Genomic DNA, 13,475 nt, shown 5'->3' on the forward strand with positions numbered 1-13,475 from the left:
ACCACAGGGAGGTAGAAGCTTTATTAGCCATTTCTGCCTGCCAAGATTGTGGGATTTACTGACTTTGTGCCCTCCATGTTCCGTGACAGCCTGGGCCTCTCCTACTGGATTAATACCCGATGAGTACCTGAGCACTCAACAGTGAGACAACGCAAGGTCAGGGGCTTTTGAAGCACCCAACCCCTGGGTGTCAGAAAGCCTGTGACTTTACTCAGATAAATTCTATTTTAGCATGTTGGTGGAGGTACTTTGTGGCCTTTTGTTGAAGTGAAAAGTAGTATAATAGGCCGGCCAGGCTTAAAATGAGTTATTTAATCTCTCTTCAACTTTCTCATGATGCCTTATTTTCATAACCATTTGTAATCAGAGCACTTCAGAAGCAGCACAAAATGAGTAACTTGCTCCCAGGACCCCATTTTTACTTTTCGTAAAGGGAAAATACACCCTCATGTACGTGTGAAAATAATCAGAAAAGACGCATACAAAATGTAAACCATTTGAATTAAACGTGTATGTCTGTTTGCTTCTCCGTATTTTCTACGGTAGTCGTGTTTTGCTTGTATCATAAAATCAAAGCTTATTCAGGGAAAATAAGCATGCTGAGGTACACACGGCTAATTTTGTTTTTCTTCTAATTCTGTTCTAGAAATTGAAGCCAAGGAAGCTTGTGATTGGCTATGGGCAACTGGTTTCCCCCAGTATGCACAACTTTATGAAGATAAGCTGGGAATGCCATTTTTTAAAAGTTGGCATAATCGTAATCCTTTGTTCGCGAACATTACTGATCTGTGACTTATTTTCAGCAGTTTTATAGTTTAAACGTTTTATTTAAAAAAAAAAATGTAGTAAGCATGCAAGACCCCCACCACTGAAAACAAAAACTAGCACCTTGATAACACGCCCATGCCACTCCCCCGTCTGCCGCCTGCCACTCCCCCATCTGCCACTCCCTGCCTAAAGTAATCAGCATCCTGAAGACTATCATTTTCTTCCTTTTTTTATATATAATTCTATTGCATTTCCTGAAAAGTACATTTTTACAAAGTTATTTTTACCTTTATAAAGAGGGTACTGTGCTGTATGTAATCTCTTGGGGTTTTTATTTTTCACTTCATATTGTATTGTTAAGATTCTTCTGCCCGGCGCGGTGGCTCAAGCCTGTAATCCCAGCACTTTGGGAGGCCGAGACGGGCGGATCACGAGGTCAGGAGATCAAGACCATCCTGGCTAACACGGTGAAACCCCGTCTCTACTAAAAAATACAAAAAACTAGCTGGGCGAGGTGGCGGGCGTCTGTAGTCCCAGCTACTCGGGAGGCTGAGGTAGGAGAATGGCGTAAACCCGGGAGGCGGAGCTTGCAGTGAGCTGAGATCCGGCCACTGCACTCCAGCCCGGGGCGACAGAGCGACCCTCCCTCTCAAAAAAAAAAAAAAAAAAAAAAGATTCTTCTATACTGTATGGCCTGTTACTCATTTGCTTTGGCTCCTGTGTAATACACCATTGTGTATTACACAAGAAACCACAGTTTATTCACATCCACACTCTGGTTGGCAGGTATTTTGGCTTTCTCTGTTTTGCTTTTATAAGCTGTGCTGTTGTGAACATTCTTGCATCTATCTTTTGTGGTACATGCATAATAATTCATCTCACTTCTATCCCTAGGAGCAGAATTACTGGGTAATAAAGAATATGTATGTTCAATTTTACAATGCAAGTTTTTCGAAAGTGCGTGTGCCGATTTTCACTCTTACCAATCTATGTATCCACATTCCCTCAACACTTGATATTGTCAGACTTTAATTTTTGCCAACCAAATGGATATAAAATGATGTACAGATTTTGACTGCCATTTCCCTAATCCTTAATGGTAAGAAGCATTTATTCATGTCACTTGGCCACATTTGTTTGCTCACATTATGCTTCTCTGCGTGATTTATAAGAGCTCTTTTTATTCTAAATGCTAATCTTTCATTGGTCATGTGTTGCAGATACCTTTCCCACCATTTGTAATTGGGCATCTCACTTTTCTCTAGGTCGTCTTTTAATGAATATTATGTTTTCTGTGGCATTCAGTTTTTCAATTGAGAAAAATGGTTAAAAAAAAATATAGGATCTGGGCTGAATTCTTACCATCTCATTTTCTTAGCGGTGCCCTGGGGATTTCTTGGATACTGAGATCATTCTCTCAGCTTCTGCATACCGTGGGGAGTGCTCACGCTCCATGCATGTCAAGATAAATGGGCTGTTCATTTATTTATTTGTTTGTTTTGAGACAGAGTCTTGCTCTGTTGCCCTGGCTGGAATACAGTGGTGCGATCTTGGCTCACTGCAACCTCTGCCTCCTGGGTTCAAGTGATTCACCTGCCTCAACCACCTGAGTAGCTGGGGTTACAGGTGTGTGCCACCATGCCCGGCTAATTTTTGTGTTTTTAGTAGAGCCAGGGTTTTACCATGTTGGCCAAGCTGGTCTTGAACTCCTGACCTCAGGTGATCCACCCACCTTGGCCTCCCAAAATGCTGGGATTACAGACATGAGCCACTACGCCTGGCCTAGGCTGCTCATTTAAGTGGGAGTTTCATTATTCTCTATATGAAGTCAGTTTAAAATAATTACAGCTATGAACTAATGCGTTTTATGGGTAACTTTCAAACAAAGGTTGGGTGAATAGTAAAGTGATTCTCAAGTTAGAATACCCGGTCTTCCTTATGCAGCCTAGATTGATTGTATGATATTTTTTTCCAAGAAGATGGATTCTGAATTGTTTTATTGTTGGACTGTGTAAAATATCTTAGTTTCTTCATTCCAGAGAATATTTCCAACCAATTTATTTTTATTAACTTGCATGCTTATTTTGGTGGAGTTGCTTGTCTTTCCTTTAGAGAGAAGTTTTAACCTATTAACATTTAAAAGGGCTTTGGGGGAAGGGGGACCAGCATTCTATTGGATTTTCAATTCATAGCTCTACCGGAGACAAGGAAAGATAACTGCATTGGCAGTGACACCAAAGCGGCTGTCCTTTTGTTCTCCTATTTAGAAATTAAGTTTTCTTCAATTATGCTCATTTTTGGCATTGATTTGCTGCCAGGTAGCACTTTCTTGTGATATGTATGTTTGCTAAGACCCAATTCCAGTCCCTGTGTCACTTCTTTCCTAATCCTAAACCACAGGGTGCATTTGCACAGGTTACATTTGGGGTCCCCTCATGTTCCCAAGTCTTTTGAAGCGTAAGCCTATTTTTGGGGAATACTGCATATTGTTCTGGGCTGTCGCCTCCCCGTTTTTCCTGCCACCGTGTGCTGGGTGAGTACATACACCATACATGCCATACCAACCCACACATGTCCCCGTGTTTAGCTTGATTTGGGTACTTGGCAATTTATACTTCCTGCCTTTCAACCCACAGTGGAAGTTGAATTCAGAGAACGTCTTCTGTACATCAGTAAACTATCATCTTTTAAAAGCCAGTCCAGGCAAATAAAATTACTGATTTAATTCTTTCACTCCTCACTTGCATTTAATACCTACCAGATTTTTTTAAAAATTGTTAATTTGGATTAGAAAAGGAATCTGAAATATTGCTCTGTGTATACTAACTTAGAAATTCCTAAAATAATATAGTTACTTTCTCACATATAGGTAACAAGCATGTGAAAATTTCACTTTACATTTATACATCTGATGTTATACTGTGTAAATATTAAAAAATATTCCTTAATATCAGCTCTGTTATTTCATCTTGGTGTGTATTCACAGTGAAATACAGGCCAGGAATGGTGGCTCATGCCTGTCATCCCAGCACTTTGGGAGGCTGAGGTGGGAGGATCGCTTGAGGCCAGGAGTTCAAGGCCAACCTGGCCGACATAGTGAGACTGCATCTCTATTTTAAAAACTTAAAAACAAACAAACAAACAAACAAAAATACAGTGTCACAACCTTCAAACAGTGTTACAACCTGTCTTGCTTCATTTAGTAATGCTCCAGTTTGCATTGACTATAAATCTTTCTATTTCCATTATAATGGTTCCACTAATCATTTGTCTAAGAGAGACTTGGTCTATAAATTAGTGAAGAAATGTAATTCTGTGATACTAAATTTTGTATATTCATAAATCTTTGGACTAGCCACTTCCTTGGTCTGCCTATATTATCATTTAGGGAACAATGTCGGTAATCCAACTCTAGCCTTCAGAAAATAAAGGATAGACTCCAAGTTTATATTCATTCTGATATATTATCTCTAGAAAATAGATTACTAAGAATAAGGAATTCTATATCATTCCATAAAACCAGTGATCATAAGAAATAATAAAAACATAATGAACAGTTATGTACCCACAAGAACTGAAACAGGACTAATTACCTGCATCTCCAAAACTGCTGACAGCCATGTTTATTCCGCTGTGTGGCATTAGCCATTTTGAAGGCCAAAGGGATGTTTTATTTTTTATTTATTTTTTTCAGACAGGGTCTCACTCTGTCATCCAGCCTGAAGTGCAATGGTATAATGAGAGTTCACTGCAGCCTCAAACTCTGGGGCTCAGGTGATCTTCCACCTCACCATCCCATGTAGCTGAGACCACAGGCGCGTGCCACTATGCCCAAAAAAATTTTTTTTAAATTTTTTTGTAGAGACAGTGTCTCGCCATGCTGCCTAGGCTGGTCTCAAACTCCTGAGCTCAAATGATCTTCTCTCCTTGGCCTCCCAAAGTGCTGGGATTAGAGATGTGAGCCGCAGTGCCCAGCCAAAGAGAATTTTTTAGCTTGTGGTGATTCTAGTTTCCTGCTGTGATGACTGATTTCACCCAGGTCTGGTCCAAAGAGTTACCCCACACCGAGACACTCCTCCTCCTGGTACTGTAGTAGCATTCTACTGAGGAGGCCCATGATTTGCCCTCATAACTGGAACTCCAAGAGGGTGATAACTTGCCTTTATCCAGTGGCAATTTCAGAGCTGTTGTAAATTTCCACAGTGGCTACTTCCACTCTGCTTTTCTTGGGTATATTTACTTACCAAGGGATCTTTTTAGGCCATCCGGAGAAAGGAATTCCTCCATTGAGTTGACTGTTTTCCCCCTCTGTGGTTTTCAATTCTGATACAACTTCTTCATTGTCTTGAGAGAATGGAATGAACTCTTCTACAGATTAAAGGAGTTGAGATTCTGCTGTTCTATAGCAACTTTATAGCCAACCCTTTCTTTTTAGGGGAGTTATATCATTTCCTATGAGGCCATATTGCAGTGCTAATATTTGTTTTTAAAAAAGCCTATCTTGAATTCTCCTTAGCTCTTGATGCCACGTGAGTGGACTACATTCCATTTCCTACCACTTTTCATTGTTCTCTAGATCTTTCTGTGGCTCAGTTTTTCTTCTGTGACCTTTTCCCTGATCACACGTGAGCAAAGATACGCACATACACACGGCCCAGCCACATTAAAAGGCAGCATTCTTCTGACAGTCATTGTGGCTTATATTATAATTTATACTGGAGGCTTATTGCCCGCTGGTTTGTTTAAGGGTATAACAATGTTCTGGGCCAGGCGAGGTGGCTCAAGCCTGTAATCTCAGCACTTTGGGAGAACGAGACGGGGGGATCACGAGGTCAGGAGATCGAGACCATCCTGGCTAACACGGTGAAACCCCCATCTCTACTAAAAAATACAAAAAACTAGCCAGGCGAGGTGGCGGGCGCCTGTAGTCCCAGCTACTCGGGAGGCTGAGGAGGAGAATGGCGTGAACCCGGGAGGCGGAGCTTGCAGTGAGCTGAGATCCGGCCACTGCACTCCAGCCTGGGCGACAGAGCGAGACTCCGTCTCAAAAAAACGAAACAAAACAAAACAAAAACCATGTTCTGAACCACTTCTTGACCAGAAGCAATATTTTGAGTTTCCACCACTTTAAAGGTGAAGGTCCTTTAGGACAGTGATGCAGGATTGGCTTGAATTGCCTTATTGTCCCGTAGAACTTGATGGGGAATGAGGCGCCCTACAGGAGGTGCTTAGTACAGTGCTGAAGAGTTTCTTCCCCGCTTTGGTAAACTTGGCTATTTGGCAAACTGGGTTATAGGCACTCAACAAATACATTTGTTTATTTTTCTTATAGATTTCTTGTTCCCCATCTATATTTCCTTGGTCAAGAGAGAGCATGATTTTTTGGACAGAGATGCCATTGAGGCTCTATGCAGGTAAATGGAGAGTGTTTTCCTTTTTTATTTTTTAAGAACACAGTACTTATCACTAAGATGGGCTTTGTTTGCTTTTGTTCTTGCTAATTGTGTTAGGTCTTTATTGGCAAGCCATATAGCGATCGTAGACCTTTTAATTAAAAATTAAGTAAAATATTGTTATTTAGTATTTCCATTAAAATAGCATCCACACTGTCCTAGGAAGTACTCAAATAATAGCATTCCATATTTGATATGATATAATTGGTGTAACAAGTAACAACTCTAAGGTGGTTAGGAAACTTGGATTAAGGTTTCCTAAAAGGGTAGGATGGAAATTTAGCATGTTCAGAGGAATAAATGGGGGGTGGCGTATAAAGACAGGAGCATCGCTTGCATTCCAGGAAAGCTCCTCTCAACCTCTTCAGTTTTCCCTTGTATAAAATAATGATAGGATGAAATAAGGCTATAAAATAACTCAGCGTGGTCTTTAACATATAGGCGACAGGCAGTTAAATGATGTGAAATTGAATAAAACTGTCAGAAATTCTTGATGGTTGTGCTTTGGGGTCTTCAAGCTAAGAGGCAGCTTGTAGGTTTTAGTGAGGTGGAGGTAATAAAACCTGTAGCAGACAATGATGGGACGCTGATAATCCTTTCAAGCTCTTCATGACATTTTTCATCCTTTCTAATTTTTCTCAAAAACTAAAATCCCTAAAAGCTGAATTCCGGGGGAAAAAATTATACACAGACAAAATTCACATAGTTTGATTTGATTATGAAACTAAATAAGTATTATTTTAATTTCAGGGTTTTTCTGTTTTTGTTTTTGTTTCTGTTTTTTTTGAGAAGGAGTTTCATTCTCGTTGCCCAGGCTGGAGTGCAATGGCGCGGTCTTGGCTCACTGCAACCTCCACCTCCCGGGTTCAGGTAAATCTCCTGCCTCAGCCTCCCAAGTAGCTGGGATTACAGGCGCCCACCATCACGCCCAGCTAATTTTTTGTATTTTTAGTAGAGGCTGGGTTTCACCATGTTGGCCGGGATGGTCTCAAACTCCTAACTTCAGGTAATTGACCTGCCTCAGCCTCCCAAAGTCCAGGGATTATAGGCGTGAGCCACCGCACCCAGCCTGTGTGTGTGTGTGTGTGTGTGTGTTTTGTTTTGTTTTGTTTTAAAGACAAGGTCTCACTCTGTCGCCCAGGCTGGAGTGCGGTGGCACAATCATGGTTCATGGCAGCCTTGACCTCCCAGCTACACGTGATCCTCCCACTGCAGCCTCTGGAATAGCTGGGACTACAGATGCACACCACCATACCCAGCTAATTTTTGTATTTTTTGTAGAGATGCAGTCTTGCCATGTTGCTCAGGCTGGTCTTGCTCCTGGGCTCAAGCAATCACCCATCTCGGCCTCCCAAAGTGCAGGGATTAAAGGAGTGAGCCACCACACCCCGTCTCAGTATTTTTTTTTTTTAATTTGGAAAAACATCATGAAGGTAAAATGACATCCAGTATTTCTTTCCTCTTTGTAGACAAAGAAAGCAGTGGTAGTTCTGTTTTCTGCCTTTCTCATATAATACAGTGTTATTTGAAGCAGCCAAAGTAAGCAGTGGTTTGGGGCAGATAGATGGGATATTTAGAATAGTATACAGACTAGACTAGTTCTCATGGTTTAAGAGAGGGAAAAACAAAGAGTCCTCTTAACCACAGAAATACTGTCACTTTTCTAGTCCAATTAAATGGCTGATAGAAATGTACAGGGTATGTACCCATTTTCTGAAAGAAAGCTAATTCCAAGAACTTCACTATGGAGTGTAATATCATAACTATGTCATTGGGAATGAAGAAAATGTCACAGATGCAGTTTCGGGAGGGGAAGGAGTCCGCATCTGGAATATGAACTACTCCAGACATTTTTTTAATGTTTTCGTGCTTAGCTGTGGAGCAGAATTAATCTGTTTTCAATCCATCACTGGTGATCATGCATATGCATGAGGTCACTTCTGAGATGCATCTTAGGAAATATTTAAGCATTACGTCATTTCATACATTTTAAGCCAGTTAGAGAGTGGGTGCTCTGGACAGCAGCAATAGCTTAGGAATTCTTGGGTCGTAAAAATATCACTGCAGCATTTCAGTCCAAAGGGTCATGATTAAATTCTTGAATGCTTTCTCAGAATATCAGTTTGTGAAATGTTGTTTTCCATTTCTGGGAGAAAAAGCATCCTCTGTACTTTGCAATTTACACTGGCTCTGAGTACCTTTTGGGAAGCCACCTTTCTTTGGAGCAAATAAATCTGTGCTGCTAGATCTTTGGCAAAAAGAAAAGCCTAGAAGAAGCAGACTCTGCCAGATATGCTAGTTGGACTTCAGTTTTCTCTCCTGCATAGAATAACACCTCATAGGAAATGCAGTGATGGATGTCAGAGCACTTTAAAACTTAAATTATCAGGCCCAAATTTGAGTAAGTACAGAAAGGCCTAGGGTTGGATTTTCTTTTTTAAAAAAGGAAATTCTTCAGAACACAGTAATAGTCATCAACTGGCTTGTAATGGAAAACCCCAGGGCTCTTATCCCCAAGTTCACATAAATGGACTTTTCATGAAAATGATGCCCCTTTTGAGAGGCCTAAACAAATGTTCGGAAGAAAAGGGACCTCTATTAGGTGTATTTCAAGCACCTTCCATTATTTTATTTATTTATTTATTTATTTATTTATTTATTTATTTATTTTTGAGATGGAGTCTCGCTCTGTCACCCAGGCTGGAGTGCAGTGGCGCAATCTTGACTCACTGTAACCTCCGCCTCCCAGGTTCAAGCAATTCTCTGCCTCAGCCCCCTAAGTAGCTGGGATTACAGGCACCCGCCACCAGGCCCAGCTAATTTTTCGTATATTTTTTTAGTAGAGATGGGGTTTTACCATATTGGCCGGGCTGGTCTTGAACTCCTGATCCACCCGCCTTGGCCTCCCAAAGTGCTGGGATTACAGGCGTGAGCCACTGCGCCCAGCCAGCACCTTTCTTTAAAACACATTACAAGTTCTGAGCTGTCAGCCGCATAATGTAGTTGAGATACTTGTTGTACTGATCATGTGATAGTCACTTCATTTGCTAGACCTGCCTCTTCCAAATACCTTTGGCCTATGGAATTCAAGGGCCAGCAAATAATGAAGCTACAGTATTATTTGAAATTTTGCCCTGTGATTTGGAAGTTCTCTCTAGACTGACAGACTTTTTATAGACTTTTGTCTTTGCCTTGTTGATATTTTCTGAACAGTTGATTTTAAATACATGTGGTAATATGGTTGCAGAAATTCAGCTTAAACATTTTACAAAATCTTTCCCGCCTACCTCCTCCTCTTGTACTGGACCATATTTTATGCAGGGATCTTATAAGCGATCTCATATATACTCTAGCATTATTCTTAGTTTAGAGTGTTCATGTACCTGTGACATTTACAGATCTTACAGCTCCTTTGGCCAAGAAGTAAGCAGGGGCTTCTTTTTCTACTCAGGGCAAGAAGACTTGTAGACTTAATGGGTTTTCTGAGAGCAATGACATTGTCTTAAACCAAAAGTTACAAGTGTGGGACTATAGGTTTTTTGGATTTAGATTGCTACCAGCATTTTTACATTCACTCTGCAAGGGGTTCATATATCTGCCCTTGGAGATACATGAGAGAAGTGGCTTGGAGAAGTGGCTTTGGCCTGATCTTGCTAGCTTTACTGTATAATGCAATTCCAGTGGTAAGGCCAAGATTATGAGAGCTATACTCAATAGTAATCCTGGAGGAGTGATTCACTTTGTCTTGAAGCATGTGCAGGTAGTATTGTGAACTATGATTCACTACAAGGATACCTCTTGTGAAATGTTCTTTCTATTGCTTACCTTTCTAAAGCTTCTAAAAACGATTCCAAATTGCTATTTTCCTTGGGAATTAAAAATGACTCCTTCTATAAACACAGCAAAGAATTATGTGTACTTTAAGTGACAGTTGTATAATGAAAAATAGATTTCCACACTGTCATCTGCAGTATGCACTTTGTTGTAGAGCAGCCCGTCAGATGCCTGAGCCATGCTCAGCAGCCTACCTTAGAGCAGATTTTAACTTTGTCACAATTTCTGGTCTGTTAAAAGGGAAGCATGTAGCCGGGCACAGTGGCTCACGCCTGTAATCCCAGCAATTTGGGAGGCCAAGATGGGAGACTCACTTGAGCCTCCAGGAGTTGGAGACCATCCTGGGCAACATGGCAAGACCTCATTTCTATAAAAAACAAAAAAAAATTAAGCAGGCATGATGGCGCATACCTGTAGTCCCAGCTACTTGGGAGGCTGAGGTGGGAGGATCCTGTGAGCCCAGGAGGTCCAGGCTCTAGGGAGCCATGATAGCACCATTGCATTCCAGCCTGAGTGACTCTATCTCAAAAAAAAAAAAAAAAAAAGAAAGAAAGAAAAGGAAAGGCTGGGAGTAGCATATAATTTTTTTTAAAGCAATTGTACAGATTCCAAGAAAATATCTTTAAGAATTGTAACCATTTTTGTGAGAGTCTTACTTGGAAAATTGTTTCTTTCCCCCTTCTCCCTCTTCTCTTCTCTGTTTTTGGCCTGTTTTTACTTTGAATACAATGGGGCCCAGGTCCCCACCTGCTGTGCTTTTATCGGGGTTCCTGCAGCTCCATGCAGAGAAGCTCTTGAACCTTCGATAGGCCAGCCTTGTGCTCCTCCCTCTTCAGAGCAGGGTACAAGTTGCCCAGGAGATAAGAGGGACACATTCCTGTGGAGCCCAGCCTGGGAGGGTTCTTAGAGGGATGGGAAAGGCCCGGGTTTCTGGACAGATGGGTTATGAAACCAGCATTTCAGCCACTGTGTGAGGAATCCCTTAGGATATAAGTTGCTTTCATTTATTACTACCATTAATATTTATGTTAGAAAGGAACACAGATGGCTGGGCGCGGTGCCTCATGCCTGTCATCCTAGCACTTTGGGAGGCCGAGGTGAGCGGATTGCCTGAGCTCAGGAGATCGAGACCAGCCGGGCAACATGGCAAACCCCCACTTCTACTAAAAATACAAAAATTAGCTGGGCATGATGGTGGGCGCCTGTAGTCCCAGCTGCTCAGGAGGCTGAGGCACGAGAATTGCTTAAACCTGGGAGGCAGAGGTTGCAGTGAGCCAAGATCATGCCACTGCACTCCAGCCTAGGCAATAGAGCAAGACTCTGTCTCAAAAAAAAAAAAAAAAGAAAAGAAAAAGAAAGGAACACAGAAGTTACTGGGTTTGAGAGTCACCATGATTTAATTGTGTGGACTTAGACAAGATCTGTGACCTCCCCAAGCCCCATTTCCTCATTTGTAAAATGAAGGTTAATCATAATATCTATACCATAGGTTTGTTGGGAAGATGAAGTCATACATAGGAAGTGCCTAGCATAGTGCCTGGCCTGTAGTAGGCCTCGTTTGTGTAGCTGGAACTATGATTTGATATCAGTACTGTCCCTGTAAGGAAATAAGGTCCCAGCACAGTACATTATTTGGGGGTCCTCCGGGACAAATGAAAACCACAGAAACCCTAGGATATAACTGTGGGCTTTAGGTCTGTAATGCCATTAGATTGGTGCTACCAACATAAAAAGATAATGTTGACCTTTATAGAACTGGCCTCCTGGGTCTTTTTCGTTTGACTAAAATCTAGAGTTTCTGAAGCTAAACCCCTCCCCAGCCCCATAGGCCTCTGTGACTAGTAAATTTGGTTATAAAAACCATTCAACCATTAAAGCCCAAATGAAGTCAAGTGAGTATTTGATTACAGGTTTGATTAATGGAACCCACACCTAAGACTAACTGTAACTATTCCGGATTCTTTAAATCTTGAAAACATTTGAGAACTAAAATGCTGTGGGTATAAGTCATTTAAGTAATTGATACCCCCAATAGAGGGACCTTATATCCACTCATTTTAAAGTATGCAGACTTTTTCTTAGTTATTTGTTTTCTTTTCCTCCCCATCAACACAGAATTCTTCTGAACATAGGCACTCTGTGCTATCTTTGTTTATTCTATAAACAGGCTACCACATAAGCTATGAAGTCAAAATTGGGCTTATCAGGCAGGGAAAAATACTTTCTATTCTGTTGCATCAACATTGTTAGGCAAACTGCAAGAACAGGATCAGGAAGATAAAGCCCTGAGGTGGTCTCACGATTCCCAGGAATTTGTGTGAATTAAATGATCTTATCTTACGAAAATGTAAGAATTGCAATTTGAAGGAAAAACTGGAAAACTGGTGATAGCAGATAGCAAACAGACACATTACAGGTTCATTTCAGCAAGACTGAGTGATGACCATCTGGGAGATGGCAGGAAAATTGGGGCCTGAAGGGCTGTCATTCATATTTGTACATACCATTTAGTTCAGCATATTTAAAGAGTTTCTTTTTTCAACTATTGCATTATTTCTCCATGAGGCTTTCGATTTTTTTTGTATTTTATTTTCAATGGAACTAAATTTCCCTAATTTTAAATTGATATTAAATTGTTTGGCAGAGGTCAAAGTATTGGTATCATAATTACGATAGGATGCCTGTTACAAAAAAGAATCTGACCTGAGTGCTTAATTTTGAACTCAGTAAGATTTGGATCCTTGAAGTTACAGTATGCAAATTCTTTAAATGATCATTTGTCCTATTGTTGTGACTATAGCATACATTATATTGTCCTCTAACAGGAAGCTGTTCTAAATATTGGATATTAAAGAGGGCTTCAACTTCCATTCTGTGCAAGGACTCTAAAATTTTAAGCAGGCTGTCCAAGATTATGATTCATCAGAGATAACTAAAACTAATTTTTAAAATTTGAGTTTTAATTTGAAATACAAGACACTGTTTATTTTGCCAAAAACTCTACTTGGTTCTTTGTTGCTGTTTCGCTGTTTCTATTTTTGTGAAAGGAGACATAGCAGACTTTTCTTTTTTTTTTTTTTCTTTCTTTTTTCTTTTTGAAATGGAGTCTGGCTCTATTGCCCAGGCTGGAGTGCAGTAGCACAATTTCGGCTCACTGCAACCTCCACCTCCCAGGTTCAAGCGATTCTCCCTGCCACGGCCTCCCGAGCAGCTGGCATTACAGGCACCTACCACCACGCCCAGCTACTTTTTGTATTTTTAGTAGAGGTGGGTTTTCACCATTTTGGACAGGCTGGTCTCAAACTCCTGACTTCAAGTGATCTGCCTGCCTCGGCCTACCAAAGTTCTGGGATTACAGGCGTGAGCCACTGTGCCCAGTCAGAAACTTTTCTTTCTTGGCACCACGTGTGGCAGTCCATA

General features: G+C 41.0%; 1 pseudogene across 1 annotated transcript in view; it reads left to right on the forward strand.

Annotated features, from left to right (window-relative positions):
• Window positions 1-714: 714 nt before the first annotated feature.
• The window catches only part of LOC704505 (rho GTPase-activating protein 7-like), a 30,903-nt pseudogene continuing 18,142 nt past the window's right edge, over window positions 715-13,475 (forward strand). Inside the window, exons 1-2 of the transcript XR_013418439.1 lie at window positions 715-745; window positions 6,101-6,182. The product of XR_013418439.1 is annotated as a rho GTPase-activating protein 7-like (transcript). The remainder of the gene's footprint in view (window positions 746-6,100; window positions 6,183-13,475) is intronic.

This window comes from Macaca mulatta, chromosome 6, assembly GCF_049350105.2.
Source record: "Macaca mulatta isolate MMU2019108-1 chromosome 6, T2T-MMU8v2.0, whole genome shotgun sequence".
Lineage (NCBI taxonomy): Eukaryota > Metazoa > Chordata > Mammalia > Primates > Cercopithecidae > Macaca > Macaca mulatta.